This window comes from Pecten maximus, chromosome 13 (assembly GCF_902652985.1).
Source record: "Pecten maximus chromosome 13, xPecMax1.1, whole genome shotgun sequence".
NCBI lineage: Eukaryota > Metazoa > Mollusca > Bivalvia > Pectinida > Pectinidae > Pecten > Pecten maximus.
This window is the reverse complement of record NC_047027.1, coordinates 4,948,419-4,955,306: the sequence shown is the minus strand read 5'-3', so window position 1 is coordinate 4,955,306 and position 6,888 is coordinate 4,948,419.

The following is a 6,888-nucleotide window of genomic DNA, read 5'->3' as shown; positions in this document are numbered from 1 at the left end:
GTACACAGGTAACTCCAATAAACAATAAAGCTAGGTATGATTTGCCATTACAGTCGACTGTCGCTTATATTAATTAACACCACGGGTGAAATTAACTTTCGGTACGACGTTAAGCATATATCCTGATCGCTTTGTTAGCTTAACACACAGGTTTCAAGATTTAGTTTAAAACAGTTGAAATATTTTTGATCGATCTTGGTGTTGCAGTTATTCAAGCCGTCTACTATATCAATTAAAATATTTATGATAGATCTTGGTATTGATCTTGATTTTTGTATACAATAGAGTATTTTATTTGTACACACAACACTCCTACGAGATCATTCTACAACAGATTAGAGTACAGCTACATTGTGTCGTTTTCCGAATTATCGTACGATCTTGCTAAATAAATATCAGACAAATTAAAGTTTTCTTTTTGTGTTCACTTTCACCATTTCAATGAATGCGATGTAATTCTGATTTAAATACCGGAATATTGTTCCTTGATCATGCCTGTTTGTTGTCAGTCAAGCCATATCGAGATCGAGATCATCACAGCGCTTGACATCAATATACGTTTTACAAAGAAGCGTCCGAGTGACTATATCAGTATTACACATGTTTATATGAGTATATTGGTGAATATTTTGACAGAACACGACGTGATTTCGGGTGCAATTATCAGATGTAATCTTAAAACCACGTATATCCAGCAAGTATATGATATGCAGACAAAGAGCAGGTGATTTTAATTTCATTTGAATGAATTAAAAGCGTATTACAGGCACGGGCACATGTGTGTTCGTAGAGTGATCCCCGATCTGGTTAACGTTTGGATAAACGAAATGTTTTAAACTCCGTTAAAGAGTTTATAATTAAAGCCAAAATACTGTAACTTCAAAGAACGATCTGGAACAAAATTTTTATAGAGCTAAGTTTTGACGTTCGTCACATGAACGTATAGTAACATTCATCAATGTGAAGTTTATTACTTCTGAGATGCATATGGAAATACAAACGAAAAGTGACAAAGAAATCACCGTTAAAATGTGTGAACCTTACTAACAAAGTACATTGAAGTGAAATACTTATGATAATAATTGTTGAATTTTAATTATTTTTAGATAAATTTCTGTGGTACTGATCAAAGTATGAAAAGTATTTTTTAGAACATAAAAAAGACAAAAAAAAACAACAACAAAAAACGAGATCAAAAACATTTAATATTACCAAATGATAATTTTCTGTATCTTATTTGATAGATATTTGTTGTGGTTAATCCTGGGTATAATTTTTTTAGTCTTAGATTTGTAGTCGACTGAAAAAGTCAGATTTAATTTTGAAAATATTAATATGCTATAACCCCTCGCAATGTCTGAAAATATTCTAAGTCCATAATAAGTACAAAAAAAGCACAATGGCATTAGCTGAAAAATTCTAAGTCCCAAAAAAGTAGGAAAAAAGTACATCCATATTTTCACAATCTTTCAAAAAAATTCTAAGTCAGATTTTAGCACAAAAAAAGTACTCTGAAAAATTTCAGAGTCCAAATAAAGTACAGAAAAAGTACCCTGAAAAGTTTCTAAGTCCAGAAAAGTACAAAAAAAGTATACTTTTTTGGTACTTTTTCAAAAAAGTAGGAAAAAGTGTATACTTAAAGTAGCATAAAAGTATACTTTAGTGTGCTTTATTTCGGTATGGGTGTGTATGGAATACATTAATTTTCAAAAAATTTGTTAACATGTTAGTTTGTCAGTTCTGTTTGCTTACTGATGATTATTTAACCAAATTCAAAGAGAACAAATTTAGTTTTTGTGTGGACTTACATATTCCTGATCAGAAAGACTGATTCCGAATATCTGTCCATTGTGGTAAAAAATATATATCTGGAGAAATATAATTATTCTTAAAGATTGTCTCCTGATAGAAAGACTGATTCAGAATATCTGTTTGTTGTAGTAAAAATAGAAAATATATATCTGGAGAAACATGCATATTCTTAAAGATCTTCTCCTGATAGAAAGACTGATTAAGAATATCTGTTTGTTGTAGTAAAAATAGAAAATATATATCTGGAGAAACATGCATATTCTTAAAGATCTTCTCCTGATAGAAAGATTGATTCAGAATATCTATTCATTGTACTTTGTAGGAAAAGTTTCAAAACAAAAAAGTCGTCATGAAAATGATTTAATGTTGTTTTGTGACAGTCGATGCAAATTTGACAAGAAAAGAAAATGGGCAGCATTTTAAACTGATGTGGTGTGCTGTGTATTACATCAGATGTTGTTAATGTATAGCTAACATTAGCAAGGATTTGACAACTCGTGTCTCTCATAGGAGGGGTTTTCTATAATAGTGACACACGCATGAAAAGAGGGTTGATATGTACTCTGGTAAGAGAAAATTGTAATCAATAAACTGGATTTTAAATTTAAGATATTTTGATTTCTGTAATCCAAAAGTTATGAAATGAATATCAATGGTGATAGTTACGCAAGTTACGTTCAACTTGAACTTGAAGTAGATACACAACCCAGCTAGACATGCACACCTGGGTTTGTAAATGTTTAGAAGTAGATACCCAACCGAGCTAGACATGCACACCTGGGTTTGTAAATGTTTAGAAGTAGATACCCAGCCCAGCTAGATGTGACATGCACACCTGGGTTTGTAAATGTTTAGAAGTAGATACCCAGCCCAGCTAGATGTGACATGCACACCTGGGTTTGTAAATGTTTAGAAGTAGATACCCAGCCCAGCTAGATGTGACATGCACACCTGGGTTTGTAAATGTTTAGAAGTAGATACCCAGCCCAGCTAGATGTGACATGCACACCTGGGTTTGTAAATGTTTAGAAGTAGATACCCAGCCCAGCTAGATGTGACATGCACACCTGGGTTTGTAAATGTTTAGAAGTAGATACCCAGCCCAGCTAGATGTGACATGCACACCTGGGTTTGTAAATGTTTAGAACTGACATGGAATTGGAGAAATGGCTGCATGGTTGAAAGTAAAAAAAAACGGTGCTAAGATAAAAAAGATGGGCGGTTGAGTTGGCTTGATTTTGAGAGGAGCAAAGCAATACAGAATATGAGTTCATTTTTTGACAGAAAAATTAGAAAAACTTAAATCACAAAGACGTGTTGACATTTGTGTTGGGGCTATTTTGAGAGTTACAAGGCGTTTAAATCACCAAGACGTGGGGAGTTGAATTGGCTTTATTTAGACTAACAAGATGTTTTGACGATGTGTGGAATTCGAATTGAATGTCACCACGGTTACCTTGAAACAGGAAGTTGGAGAGAAACAACAATGATGATCATTTTATAGTCACGGTGATGTCACGCAAAATATTGGACAAGGATCAATTATTTCACTGTTAAAGTGCAGTTTGACATTAGCCGTAATTAGTGTAGGACATTTTTATAATGAGATTACGTAAATGGTCGGTAATTCCTGTTACTAAGAAGCTTAATGTAATATAATACGGGGGATATTGGGCGCATAATTTTATCTTCTTTTAGAGAAGTCTATGAAATGACTAGTGATAAATGATAGCATAGGTATGTTATGTTAAAGCTGACAACGCAAGTTAAAAAACTTACATTTTGAAAAAAAAAAAAAAATTGAAATGGTTTGGAGAGTTCCCGATGATAAATATATATCTTCCGGTCACCGTTTCCAAGGAAGTGGCAGACATTTTAGTTGCTTGGATACGAGATTCGGGATCTGTACCTATAAAAGCGCAAATGCACGTGAAATCACCTATCATTATATCAATGTCAGTACAACGCGATACACACACACACACACACACACACATACATACATATATTGCTACACTATAAAAACGTAACGAATCATACCCTTGCCATTTTTTATTTTCTTCTGAATAGCAGAGACCATGCATGACACAGAATTTGAAGAGGTAAATATGATAAATAATAAATACTTTCAAGTAATAGTTACAAACTCATTTACACTTTATATGTACATGTACATTCTCTATGAATAGTGTAACCATGTGCACATAGAAAAAAAGTCGTGTCAACACATGTAAAAGAATGCAAACCTTACCTTGGTTTATATAGGGATGGAATACCTTATATGCTATTACATTTCCAATCAATTCCAGTGATAAAATATTCCTTTAACGTACAATATTATACATATATGTAGCACGTAGGTGACATTATAAAACCTCGTTCAGCTTCGTGAAATGCAAAAGAAATAAATGTGTGTAATGCGAACTGCTGTACTCTAGTTGTTTTGCCTTTTGATTGTATTTTGTACATAATTTGGGATGTTAGCTGATAAGTACTGACTTTCCTCACTGTCATGTTCTCGGGTGATTGCATTCTTTATTTCCAGAAGAAGATCATTGGGTCATGTATGTTTACGATACTCGTCAAGCGTTCATTGTTAGAATGGGAATCGGGTTTGATGGGTATCGCACTTTAAAAGGCACTGGTCCCCAGTCTCGTATCCAAACAGACTTCAACTAAAATGTTTGCCACTTCCTTGGAAACGGTGACCAGAATATATTTATGTATCACAGGGAACATATCAAAAAACAATTTAAAAAAGGATGTGCTTTTTTTTTTCTCAAATTTTTATTTCTAAAAACGAAAGGTTTTGAACTTGCGTTGTCAGTTTTAAGGTTTATTTTCATCCTGTGACCAAATTATGTTTCCAAACACGAGTTCATTACATTTGATCAGAAACACTTGAATTATAATGGTAACAATTTCAGTCGGTTAGAAGATTTTTATTGTACAAGTTGTCTAATTACAGACCAAAATTAATTAGTTTGACCTTTTCAAGGTCTCCATCAAGGTTTCCCACTTGGGACTGAACAGGACTAGCTGTAAAATTAAGACTGAAGGAGCCGTTTAAATGTAATTGAGGATGCTGAAAATAATTCCGTGTTGGCTCTTCGTAAAAAATTGTCATAAAAATTCCACAGAATAGTATCTGGTATGAGGTTCACTTTATCTTCGGCTCCGACATAAACATGTATCGTCTTTTACCCAAAGAAAGACCTATATATATTTTGACATTCGTATCGATCATAAAGAATGAAGTTATCACCCACCCAACTATATCGCACGGCGTTGGCTTTGTTACCTGAATCTGTCTATATTTATTTTACAACAATTGTGAAACAAGTTATATCAACTTATATTAATCATGCATGTTGGCCAAGATTAAAGTGACAAGGAGGTCTTAGTGTGGGATGATCCAAACTACCCTGAGAAAACCCACATGGTTGGACAGTTGGTTCCATACCCATTCACCTTTCGGTAGGGGAATCGAACCCCGGCTGTCTATGTGGAAGGCAAGTGTGTTACCACTGTGTGACTCGACCAGCCCTTAGATTTAGAAGAGTTTTCATGTTGGAAAAGCCTTGTTCTGAACCTGAAACCTGAAAAAATATATAATTTATATATGGTGTTCCTCTGCTTTTCATCATACAAAAGTGATTGACTTTACAGGTCTCCAGCCAAATGTTACCGTGTCATGACCTTGCAATTGACCTTCTTCTCTTACCTTTTACATGACACAGAATAGCTCTTGTTACAGCTAATGTGACTAAACGAAGATGACAGTTTGGATATGATGATAAATCAGGGTTACTGTGATGCAGCGCTGTAAATTTTAAATTCATTTAATGACGAAAAAATTAAGATGGATGATCTCAAGAGACAGCGATTGTCAACCTCCACATTTTCCCATTTTCAGATATTTTTTGTTTATGTGCAGCGGTACAGTACACTTGAACCATCTTCAGTAGTTTTATAACCAAGCATGTACAGAGTTTGACCCTAAATATGTATATCTCATCATTTTGTTGTTGTTGTTTTTTTTGGGGGGGGGGGGGGGGGGGGGGGCACTTTGCATTTGGTGTGTTCTTAATGGGAAAGTAGCAGTGTGTGTCACTGTAGGACTTGGTGTGTCACTGAAGGACTTGGTGTGTCACTGTAGGACTTGGTGTGTCACTGTAGGACTGGTGTGTCACTGTAGGACTTGGTTGTGTCTATGACTCTGTGTGTCACTGTAGGGGACTTGGTGTGTCACTGTAGGACCTGGGGTGTCACTGTAGGACTTGGTGTTGTCACTGTAGGACCTGGTTGTGTCACTGTAGGACTTGGTGTGTCACTGTAGGACCTGGTGTGTCACTGTAGGACTTGGTGTGTCACTGTAGGACTGGTGTGTCACTGTAGGACTTGGTGTGTCACTGAAGGACTTGGTGTGTCACTGTAGGACTTGGTGTGTCACTGTAGGACTTGGTGTGTCACTGTAGGACTTGGTGTGTCACTGTAGGACTTGGTGTGTCACTGCAGGACCTGGTGTGTCACTGTAGGACCTGGTGTGTCACTGTAGGACTTGGTGTGTCACTGTAGGACTTGGTGTGTCACTGTAGGACCTGGTGTGTCACTGTAGGACTTGGTGTGTCACTGTAGGACCTGGTGTGTCACTGTAGGACTTGGTGTGTCACTGTAGGACCTGGTGTGTCACTGTAGGACTTGGTGTGTCACTGTAGGACTTGGTGTGTCACTGTAGGACCTGGTGTGTCACTGTAGGACTTGGTGTGTCACTGTAGGACTTGGTGTGTCACTGTAGGACTTGGTGTGTCACTGAAGGACTTGGTGTGTCACTGTAGGACCTGGTGTGTCACTGTAGTACTTGGTGTGTCACTGTAGGACCTGGTGTGTCACTGTAGGACCTGGTGTGTCACTGTAGGACTTGGTATGTCACACTTTTACTTGGTGTGTCACTGTAGGACTTGGTGTGTCACTGTAGGACTTGGTGTGTCACTGTAGGACTTGGTGTGTCACTGTAGGACCTGGTGTGTCACTGTAGGACTTGGTGTGTCACTGTAGGACCTGGTGTGTCACTGT